Genomic DNA, 11,348 nt, shown 5'->3' on the forward strand with positions numbered 1-11,348 from the left:
ACCACTCTGCACCATCCTCTCCCTCTCGCTCTCCCGAAGGAAGAGAAGGACAATTATGGATGACAAATGGCAGTTGCAGAAGCAACACCAAGACCTGGCTTCACACTTGAGAGAGAACACTGCATCTTCCTCGTGGTTTCTGAGGCTCTAGACAGTTCAGAGAAACTTCTCCAGTAACAAACTATAGAAATGATCCCTGAAAATACAGTCTCGTCATCCCCTTTGATCATTTCCTTCTCAGCAACCTCACCAAGCAGGTGCATCATGAACTCCAGCTGACGGTGGATAACTGAGACTCAGAGAAGTTGAGTCACTTGTCCAGGGCCACACAGCTTGGAGTCTGTGCAACCGAGACACAAGACAGGGCTGGCTCACTTCTGATTATAATGCAGTGAGGAGAGAGGCTAGGAGGCAGCTGGACCCGGGGGAGTTCTGGGTGGGAGGGCCTCTCCTCCTGGCCAGAAGGCTATGAATAAATAAATGTCTGATTACCCCCAGGGGGAATTCCACCCTTGGAGCAGGTGCTTTTAAAAAACGAGATTGATTCTTGTCTGTGAACAGAGGTTGGCCCAGCAGACACCCAGATGCAGGGGATTGGACCAAATGACCTCTAGCGGAGACCTCCTAGGCATTAGAAGCAGGCTGGAACATTTAAGGGCTCCTGGCTCTGGAGCCAGGCTATGGGTTCCAATTCTAGCTCTGATTTTTCCTGGTAGTAGGTCCATGGTGGACAAGTGCCTGCAACATTCTGTGCCTCAGTTTTCCCACCTGTAAAACTGAACACACCTTGTAGGAGTGTGCTGACCATTCAGTGCACTACTTAGAAGACCTTAGAACAGCGCCTGACTCCATGAGGGCTGCCAGTTTCTATTTAGCAAGATCCATGCAGCCAAGTCCAATGGCCAGGACACCTCAAGGTGGGCACTGCTAGGACTTGGTGGCATGCAGTCAGCTGTTGACGTTCTTTCCCAGGAAATGGTTGTACTTTGATTACAGCATGAGGGTCTTATGGTCGGACACCGAGAGCAAAGGGGGCCCTGTTCTCTGGGACTTGTAAGGCAAAGACCAACCAAGCTTCCCGGGCAGTCAGAAGAGACTGTGGCAGGGGTTGGCCAGCCCTGGGCACGGTGCCCCGCCATGAGGACAGGAAGGGAAGGGGGCCCTGGGAGGTGCTGTTCGGAGTCTGCCCCTCTCCACCCCTTAAATCCAGAGGGTCCAAATTATATGTGGAAAGTAAAGGAGAGGTGGCCCAGCGTGGTGTCCATAGCACCAACAGTACTACCCTCAGCCTGGTAAGGGAGCCCCGTGGGTCTGAGGCTCAGCTCTGCCAACTTGCTGCGTCGCCCAGGATGAGTTGCTGCCCCTCTCTGAGCTCATTCCAAGAGTCTTTCAGAATCCAAAGTGTTCAAAGGAGACCATCACAGGGGCCTCTGTGCGTCCGCAAGTCTGATAAAAAAAATTGGCTTGGAGCCCAGGAGTCCTGCACCCCAGACTCCAGCCCTGTTGTCTCCCCTCCACCTGATTTCACCTCCAGCTTCTCTAGCCAACCTTCCCTTTGGCTCCCCTTGCCCAAGTCCCAGCGACACATGCATCACAGACGGAGGGTGAGACAGTCCAGCGGAAAATGTCATGGATTCTTGGGGGTTGAGGAGTGGTCCCAGCCTCCCCTTCCCTCACTGGCTGTGGGGCCAGAGGAGAACTCACCTGGGCAGAGCATCTTGGGGTCCCCTCGGCCCGGGAGGCAGATGGCACTGCTGGGGCCGGCTCTGGCACAAGGTGACTTCCCCACCCAGTTCCCGCTGCTGGAAGGGCTGGTCAAGCAGGCCCTCAGGTGCCAGACCGTCCTTCCCCCAGACACAAGGTTTCCTGGCAGGAAGGGCACTGGCTGGGGTTTGGGCAGTGGAGCAGGGAAAGATGCGGGTGAAGGTGTCTCCTAAGGGCTTGTCCGTAGCCCCCAAACCCACCTTCTCTCTGGATGCTGTGGGCCAGGGGTCCAGGAAGCCAGGAGAGGGCTGATCCGGGAGAGGCTGAGATGAGCCCAGGCCCCTGCCCCATCCTGCCGGCCCCCTCCCACCCCCCAAACAGGGCCAGCAGGGCCCAGGCTGAGGTGTTTGCTTTTCCTGTCTCTACACTGACTCCATTCAGAACGGACTTTCTCCACCCCCGGCCAGCAGCCAGCAAGCCAGGGCACCAGGGAGAGAGATCACCGCCCCCACCCTCCCGCCTTTGCAACCTCCCCAAATGCCATCTTCACTTCAGGGAAATGGCATCTCCCAGGACTTGCTAGTTTTCGAAGGGGGGCACTACAGAAGTAGGGGGGCTGGGGAAGAAGGGGCCCACCCCAAAGGAGAAGAGGGAAAGAGGGACACCGAATGGAGAAGTGGGTGGTGGGAAAAGAGGGACATGAAGTGAGGCTGGGAAAGAGAAGACGAACGGAGGGCCGCGGAAGGGACTGGCAGAGAACCAGAGCAAGGGGCTCCTAAGGGAGGAGGCCCCAGGCATAGGTGGGGTGGGGAGGGGCACAGTATGGGAAGCCACAGACAAGAGACTGACCCAGGAGGCAGGGAGCGCCTTTGCAGGCTGAGCCAGGGCCTCATGCCTGGCGCTCTGCCACCAAGGCGGGACAGGGCCTGAGGCCGCCCCTGGGGCTGGGCGCTCCTGACTCCCACCTGAAATCCCTGGAACAGGGGCCCTGGGGCGGGCGAGGCTGTGACCTGGTCTGGGGCCAGGGGAAGGAGGAGGGTGAAAAGTTTCCCCAAGTCAGAAGGCCAGGGGGGGAGGCATCTCAGGGGGTCCTGCTCTTTGCTCTCTCTGACTGTCACTTTGGTACATAAAGGGGGTAGAAAGGTCAGCTGTGGCCTTTCAGGTCTGTGGGAAAAACTCTGCCCACTTCCCTAATGCATATTTATTGGTGTGAGCCGCTGGGGTGGGAGAAAGCCCCCACTCCACCCGCCTCGCGGCCAGGCCAGGTTAGCACTAAGAACCGGCTCCATGTCACCGAAATCCTCCTCTTTGTCTCCAGATTGGCTCCAGAGTCCTCCCCCTTCCCTCCTCCCCTTGGCTCCCCCCATCCCCCTTTGGGGTTGCCAAGCAACTGTGGAAGGGTAGCTGAGATATTTTCTTTATTACAAGCAAAAGCAAGACAGCATCATGGCCCCAGGAGGGGAGCAGGGTGGGGGCTGGGGGGAGGGCATCCCATGCTCTGGGGGGAACCTCACTACCTTGGTGTGCTCTGGGCTTGGACAGTGGGGAGACTCAGAGCCCCAGAGAAGGTGGAGAATGGAAGGGAGTGGTGGGGTGGGTGGGTGCACAGACATCGATCCAGTCTACATAATGCTGAAAGAAGCAGCGCCAAGGGACCCCTGGTGAGTCCCTCACCTGTCACCCACCAGCTCTATTTTCAGGCCAAGTCATTTGCTTCCTCTGGGTCTAAGTTTCCTCCTCAACAAAACGGGGATAATGACGTGTACTATTATCTCATTTAATGCTCGCGTCAAGCCCAAGAGACATTTATTTTTCCCGTTTTACTGGTTAGGAAACTGACACTCAGAGACAGGAAGTGACTTGCCAAGCATGCAGGTAAATGACGATGAGACACTTCAGCCCCAACTCCTTTTCTATTTATTTTATTTTTTCAAGTAAGCTCTATGCCCAGCGTGGGGCTCCAACTCATGACCCCAAGACCAAGAGTTGCATGTTCTACCGACTGAGCCAGTCAGGCGCCCCTCCCCACCCAACTCTTTTTATAAAAAACATTTTGTATTTGGGTGTGGTTACACACTGCGACATTGGTTTCAGGTGTACAACACGGTGATTCAACGTCTCTGTAGTTAGGTTATACCCACAAGTGCAGCCACCATCTGTCACCATACAACACTATTACAGTATCATAAACTGTGTCCCTTATGCTGCGCCTTTCATTCCCATGACTTACTCATTCGTAACTGGAAGCTCGTACCTCCCACACCCCTTCACCCATTTTGCCCATCCCCACCTCCCACCCCTCTACCCAACTCTTTATTTTTACTTATTTGTTTAAAGATTTATTTATTTTTATTTTAGAAAGAAAAAGAGAGTGCGCGAGTGCAAGTGGGGGAAGGAACAGAGGGAGGGGGGAGGGAGAATCTCAAGCAGACTCCCCTCTGAGTGTGGAGCCTCGCATGGGGCTCAATCTCAGCATCGATGAGATCAGGACCTGAGCCGAAACCAAGAGTCAGACCCTTGAACGACTGAGTCACCCAGGCGCGCCTACCCAACTCTTTATTTTTTTTAAGTTTTTATTTATTTGACAGAGAGAGAGAGAGAGAGAGAGAGAGAGAGAGCGCGCATGAGTGGGGAGGAGAGGGAAAGGGAGAACCAGACTCCCCGCTGAACAGGGAGCCCAACACAGGGCTCGGGGCTCGATCCCAGGACCCTGGGATCATGACCTGAGCCAAAGGCAATGGAGTAATCGAGTAATCGAGTAACCAACCACGCCACCCAGGCGCCCCTACTCAACTCCTTTATAGCAGCTTTACTAGGGGCGCCTTGGTGGCTAGGTGGTTAGGCGTCTGCCTTCGGCTCAGGTCATGATCCCGGGGTCCTGGGATCGAGCCCCGTGTCAGGCTCCCTGCTCAGCGGGAAGCCGGCTTCTCCCTCTCCCTCTGCTACTCTGTCTGTCTGTCTCTCTCTCTCTGTTAAATAAATAAATAAAGTCTTTAAAAAGAAAATAGTAGCTTTACTGAGGTATAAATCACACACCATGCGATCGCCCACTTAAAATGTACAATTTAATGGTTTTTAGTAGGTTCACAGAGTTGTGCAATCACCACAATCAATTTCGAACCCTTTCATCATCTCCAAAAGAATCACTGTGCCCATTAGCCTTCACTCCCCCTTCCCTCCCAACTCGCCCTGCCTCCCATCCTAGGCAACCACTAATCTGCTTTCTGTCTCTACAGATTTGCCTATTCTGGATATTTCTATAAATGGAATCAGACAATATGTCTCCGTCCGAACTCTTTACTTCCAGTGGCTCTAAGCTCACTGGGTGCTGGGGTGACAGAGTATCAGGTATCATGGTTAACAACGTGAGCTTTGCTGTTAGACAGACTCGGGTCTAAAACCTGGCTCTGCCACTCAGTTGCTCTGTACCTGGGGGAAGTGGCTTCCTCTCTCCAGGCCTCAGGTTTCTGATCTGTAAAATGGGGTGAGTGGTGGCATTTCTCACAAATCTGTAGGGATCATGAAAAGTGTTCAGCCCAGCGCTAGTGCTAATAAATGGTGGCTGTTGACTGGATTACAATGATCCATGCACCCATCTATTTATCCCTTTACTGGGGCATTTAATCAAATTCAGCACCATCTAAGACTCAGGCCTTGTTCTAGGTGCCGGGGATAAAACAGCGGGCAGGACGTGATCGCTGCCCGCATAGGGCTCACATTCTGGTGGACAAATAAGACAGCCAGTGAGGACAGGCTTTCAGAGCGATGTGTGTGATGAGGACAAGAGCACGGGGGATGGGATGAAGCAACCCAGCGGGTGGAGGCGGCTTTCGTTGGGAAAGCTTCCTTGCCTTGACATCTCCTGCAGAGGAACTTTTTCTAAGTAAGCTCTACACCCAACGTGGAGTTTGAACTCAAGACCGTGAGATCAAGAGTCGCATGCTCCACCGACTGAGACAGCCAGGAACATCATCTTTTATAAACTGGAACATGCTATGCAGGGCGCAGGGGTTCTTAGGGTCCCCTCTGGGAGGGGACGGTGGCCTGGCTTGGTTATCTTCTGAGAATGGGGACATTCTCAGGTTGACAATTCATTTATGAAGGCAAGCCACTTGGTCATCAGCGTGTAAGAACCCCGGCTGCTCTTAGAGAACTCTGTACGGGCAGGGCCTGGCCTGGGGAGGCACGACGAGTCGGGGCAGGGCTCTTTGCTCCAACCAGGCCACCCTGAAACGGGGATTGATAGCAGTATTTGGGGAAAGGATTCCAGGGTTGGAAATATCCTGCCCGGAGGTACAACCTGACTGACGGGTCCCCATGCTGCTCACTGGGCGTTCGTCTGCCCTGCTGCACATCTTGGACAGGGTTCTGAACCGCAGAGACCAGGCTGCTTCGTGATGCCTCTTAGAGCCTCCTTCACTGAGCCCTCACACAGCAACGTGTCCTGATCTGCATCTAGAACCTCAGCTGATTGGCTACATTCATGCATCCAGGCGCTCAAGTCATCTTCCATCCAAGTGTCCTAACAACTGTTTTTTCTTTTTTCTTTTTTTTTTTTTTTAAGATTTTATTTATTTATTTGAGAGAGAGAATGAGAGAGAGCACGAGAGGGAAGAGGGTCAGAGGGAGAAGCAGACTCCCCGCTGAGCAGGGAGCCCGAAGCGGGACTCGATCCCGGGACTCCAGGATCATGACCCGAGCCAAAGGCAGTCGCTTAACCAACTGAGCCACCCAGGCGCCCTAACAACTGTTTTTTCATCATCTGTCTGTCCATCCACCTATTCATTTAATTGTTCCTCCAATAAAGCACCCATTCAATCATTCATTCAACAGGCGTTTACTGAGCGTGTCCTTTGTGCTGGGCAGTGTTTGGTAAAATGACAGTCCTGGAGGATAGGGCATGCTTAATGGGCAGTGTAGACAACTTTGTCACCTCCTTCCTGATGTGTTGGTCTTTTTTTTTTTTTTTTTAGATTTTATTTATTTATTAGAGAGAGAGAGAGAAAGCGAGCACACAGAGGGAGAGGGAGATAGAGGGAGAAGCAGACTCCCTGCTGAGCGGGGAGCCCAACGCGGGGGGGATTGATCCCAGGCCCCTGGGATCATGACCTAAGCCGAAGGCAGAGGCCCAACCGACTGAGCCACCCAGGCGCCCCTGGGTTGGTCTTAATAAAGGAGAAGGTAGAGCAGAAATTACAATAGCTGAATGCATGCATGAGCCTGAACATGTATCCGTGCGTGCGTGTGTGTGTGTGTGTGTGTGTGTGTGTCTGTGCTAGGAGGCAATGATAAAATCTTACTGCAAGCGAATGCAAGGTGTGTGTTTGGACTCTCCCAACACCACAACCATCTCTAAGGAGGCAGGGCAGGCATAACGGCCCCATTTCACAGAGGCAGTAACTAGATTTCAGTTTAGTCTATTGGAATTCACTTGCCCAAAATAATGCTGCCTCTCCCAGAAGATTCCTCAGGTCCTGTTGGAATGAATTGCTTGGTCTTCTATAATCCCCCATAGCTCTGCTAATATTTCACTTAGAGAGATTTCCTGCCCCTTTCACGGGGGCTGGCTGGCTATTTGTGTGCCTGCCCACTTGTCCAGTGAATGGATACTTCCGGAGAGGTAACAGCAGGGGGCCCATCTTTCTCTTCGCCCTCCCCCCAGCCTCCAGCACACAAAGTACACCTCAGCTACTCACTAAATGCCATTCACTGCCAGGCGACCTGAGGTCACCTGCCTGTCGAGGACACAGTTTGGGACCCTGCTCGGCCATCCCCTAATCCCAGGCCAACACCGGCTGTCACCTGCAAACCAGCAATAGTAGCTCAATGGGTCTCCTGTCGTCCAGCCTGCCCCCTCCCCAGCCCCACCCCCGTTGTCTACACAACAGCCCCAGCAAACCGTTAAAAATGTAAATCTGAATGTGTCAGACCCTCCAGGACTCCCACTGTGTTTAGGATAAAATCACAAATCCTCCCAATGTCCTACGGCCCCCGGCAGGGTCAACCTCGGCTTTATCTGGCACTTCCTCTCCGCACTTCCCTTCCCACTCTCCCAGGTCTTCCTCGCTCCTTAGCTTTGGGGCGTGCCATGCCCCCTGCCTGGAACGGTGCCCAACTCCCCACTCCCAGGGGACTGGGGTCTCCTCCTCCGCTGGTCTGCCTCTGGGGGACACTGCCCATTGCTGAATCCCGCGCCAGCACACAGTAGGCATTCCAGAAATATCTTTTCAATGACTCGCGAGCGATAAGACCCTTCTTGGCTCCTCAGTTTCCCTGAGGATGAGGATGAGGCCAATTGACCCTTCTCTGCCCAGGACTGATGGCTTTAAATAGCTCGGACAGACCCCGGAGGTGGAAAGTGTAGATTAGATTGTAGAATGTGGCTTTCCGACGAGGCCTGGGAGTTCGGCACCGGTGCAGAGACCACACTGGCCAGCTCCAGTCAAGGTTGTGTTCCTGTCAGACTGGGCCGGGGCTGGGGCTGGGTCTGGATTTATAAGAAGACGCGGGTGTCTTTTGGGTCTTGCCACTTTGCATATGCATTTCCACAGGTTCCCTCAGTATCTCTGCTGTGGTGAGTAAAGGCTGGAAACCAGTGGGCAGTGAGTTCCCCAGCCCTGAGCTCCGGCTCTGGCTCCATCGCCTGCCGGCTAACGGCTACCAACATCACTGCCACAGGTCTCAGTTTCTTCATCTGTAAAGTGGGGCTGCTAATAGTACCCACTTCTCAGGGTTGTTGTGAGCAGACCACAGGCTACTACCTTAAAAGTGTTTAGTGCTTGGCACATCAAGCATTTTGTTGTGGCTATTATTATTAGCAGATGGCACATTCCCAAGAGTTGGGACCTGGTTAGCAGGGCTCTCTTGCTACGAAACCCCGACTTCAAGTACTACTACCCAGAAGTCGTATTTTTTTTCAACTTTTTGTAAGAAACTCCAAGAAGTGTGTGTGATTCATGTTTAAGCCACCGGTGGATATTCATGGACATTCAACGATGGGTGGTGTGTGTGTGTGGGGGGGGGGCACTGTTACTAGGCTCCAGAAGCCTGAAGATTAGTAGGATCCACTTCTTGTCTGATGAGTACAGACAAACCAATGATCACAATCCAATGTGTGCACATAGTTAGGCGGCCCACAAACTATGGGGAGAGGAGAGGATTTCAGGGTGGTGACAGGGGTCCTCTGAGTGTCTGGGGATCCCTAGGGTGGATGGAGGAAGGCAGGATGTATGGGTGGAATGGCCACGCACTCCCCACCAGGGTGTGAGCTTCACTGGGAAAGAAAGGCTGAGCTCTGCGGGTGAGAAACTGGTATGTATTCCCCCAGCTGACTGAGAACCTTCTCTGCGCCAGACCTGGCTGGGCTGGGGGTGGGGGGCACATCAGACCTAGACAGAGCCCCAAGCCTCCCAAAACAGTGGGCTGTCCAGTGGAAGAGACATGACAAGACAAGCATTAATAGCATTCACGCCCCTCTCGCCCTCCCCCTGCTCCCCCACCCCCATGCGCCCCCTGCCCCCTGCCAGAGCTGAGGTATCCAGAAGCCTGCAGGAGGTATCCTGGGAATCAAGCCCTTGTCCTTGGTCTGGGGAGAGGGCAGTCTCCAGATCCCTAGTGGGGGTGTGGTCTCTGGAGATGGCATCTTCAGCCTGGGGGTTGGGACTGCATGCCCTCCTCCCTTATCCTTCAGCAGAGCCTTTTAAGGGGGTGACCCTCTGACCTCCAGACTGTTCCCCCTCACCCGCCAGCTAGAAGTCCCTAGGGCAGCAGCTTAAAGAAGGAGGGCTCCGGAGGCCTCAGGTTAGCTGCAGATGGGAGGCCAGGATTGGGCCTGAAAAGACTCTGGGGTCCCCTGGGCACTCCTGGGGAGCTCAGCCAAGGCCAGGGGGTCTGAGTCAGGTCCATGGGAGTGTAGCGCCGAGATGCGGGTGTCTGGTCCAGGACAAGGGAGGGGGCGATGGGCAAAGGGTTCAGTCAAGGGAGCAGGCGGGGCACTGGGAGTCTAGGGCCCAGGGTGGGGGTGGGAGGGCGAGGGGTCCGGCCGGTGCAGGGGAGGGGGGCGCCCCCGGGGAGGGGCACGCTATGTCTTTAAGAGCTGCCTGAGCGCAGGTTGCAGCTGCCTGGCCAGCCCGAGAGACAGCGGAGATTCATTACCCGCCGACACAATGACCATTGATGGCCCCGTGGCGTTATTCAAATCCAGTACCAATTGCAGCCGAGCCCCTTTCTCCGCGCCAGGCCCGTATTGTTGGAGCGGCCCACTAAAAGCCCGCCCCGGCCCCGAGCCGCCAGAGGCGCCCGCTCGGGTTCAGCCCTGCGCCTCGCCAGCCCGCCGGCTCCCAGCCCGGCTCCCCGGGCGCTGCAGGTGACCCGGCGGCGCATTCCAGCGCTTCCCGCCGCCCGGGCCACCGCCGCCACCGCTACCGCCGGGCGCCGGCCGCAACTCAGCCACAGGGAAGCGGAGAGCGCCGGAGCCGGTGCGTGCGGGGCTGGGCGGGGGCGGGGACCCCACGAGTCCAGCAGCCCGCACCCCGGGCTCGGAAACGCGACCCGGCCTCGGGCCCCTGCTTTCCGGATTCCCGGCGAGCCCGGGGAGCCCAGGCTGGGGGCGGGGAGAGGGGAGTTGGGGTTCCCCGGCCCTGACAGAGGAGATTCCCCCGACTCAGGGCGGCGCAGAGACCCAACGCGGGCTACTCTAGGGACCCCGGGCCGCGATCGAAGGAGACACACGCCAGGGGCGATGGGGATCCCCACGCAGGGTCGGGATCCGCGTGCCTGCTCGTCCACCTACCGCGGGATGGGGCGCGACCGCTGAGCGTCTGCGAGGTAGTCGGACGCGCAGCTCCGGAGATCTCCTGGTCCGGCGCTTTTAAGGAGCCAAGCGGAAGCCCGCACGCAGGAAACCGGGGCCCCGAACTCGGGGGCTTCGCCACTGATTGTCCAAACGCAATTCTTGTACGAGTCTGCGGCCAACCGAGAATTGTGGCTGGACATCTGTGGCTGAGCTCCGGGCGCAACAGGGGCGGAAGCCGCAGGGACCGAGCTCGGCGCGGGCGAGACCCCTCGGGGAGGCGGCTGGCTGGCCCCAGCGCGAGGATCGCGGCCCCAGCCGGGCGCGCAAAAGAGGGACGCCGGTCCCTGCCACCAGCGCCGCCATCCTCACCCTCGTCGTCGTCGTCCTTCTCCTCCTCCTCCGCGGGTGACCAGTCGTGGCTGGCGCGGGCCTCCAGTCGATCGCGTCGTTTTTCCCTTTTTCAAATTTCGGCCGGGAACGAAGCTGGCACGCCGCGGCGGGGCATGACTGTGGTCCGGGGAGCCCGCCCTCGGCCCGAGCCGCAGCAAGTCGCGGGCGAAAGAAGATGCCGGCGGAACGCGCTCGCTAATTCGTTTTGAATTGGTTTTAACCTAGCCCCCACCAATGCCCCCCAAACAAAAAAGCCTAAACCAACCCCTAAATCCCAAATAAACCGACCCCTCCCGCCAGCCCCTCCAGACGGACCGATGGGCTGAGCCTCCTCCAGCCGCTGCAGGAGTCAGGAGTCGGAGAAGCGTCGGGAATGATGCGCTCCAGCCGGGCAATCGCCTCGGCTTTGGAAACAACTTGGACAAACGAATCCTTTTCATTAAAGACAAATCTTCGGAGA

At 56.1% G+C, this 11,348-nt stretch overlaps 1 long non-coding RNA gene and 1 other non-coding gene across 2 annotated transcripts; one reads left to right on the forward strand and one right to left on the reverse strand.

Annotated features, from left to right (window-relative positions):
- On the reverse strand, positions 1 to 212 carry LOC112836790 (small nucleolar RNA U3). The gene has a single exon (XR_003211560.1). It is a non-coding gene; the product is annotated as a small nucleolar RNA U3 (small nucleolar RNA).
- A 9,212-nt stretch (positions 213 to 9,424) lies between these two features.
- On the forward strand, positions 9,425 to 11,331 carry LOC141374953 (uncharacterized). The gene is made up of 3 exons (XR_012382190.1): positions 9,425 to 9,504; positions 9,943 to 10,181; positions 11,189 to 11,331. It is a non-coding gene; the product is annotated as an uncharacterized lncRNA (long non-coding RNA).
- The last annotated feature ends 17 nt before the right edge of the window (positions 11,332 to 11,348 follow it).

This window comes from Callorhinus ursinus, unplaced genomic scaffold (assembly GCF_003265705.2).
Source record: "Callorhinus ursinus isolate GAN/ISIS: 27379988/994484 unplaced genomic scaffold, GSC_fseal_2.0 scaffold24, whole genome shotgun sequence".
Classification (NCBI taxonomy): domain Eukaryota; kingdom Metazoa; phylum Chordata; class Mammalia; order Carnivora; family Otariidae; genus Callorhinus; species Callorhinus ursinus.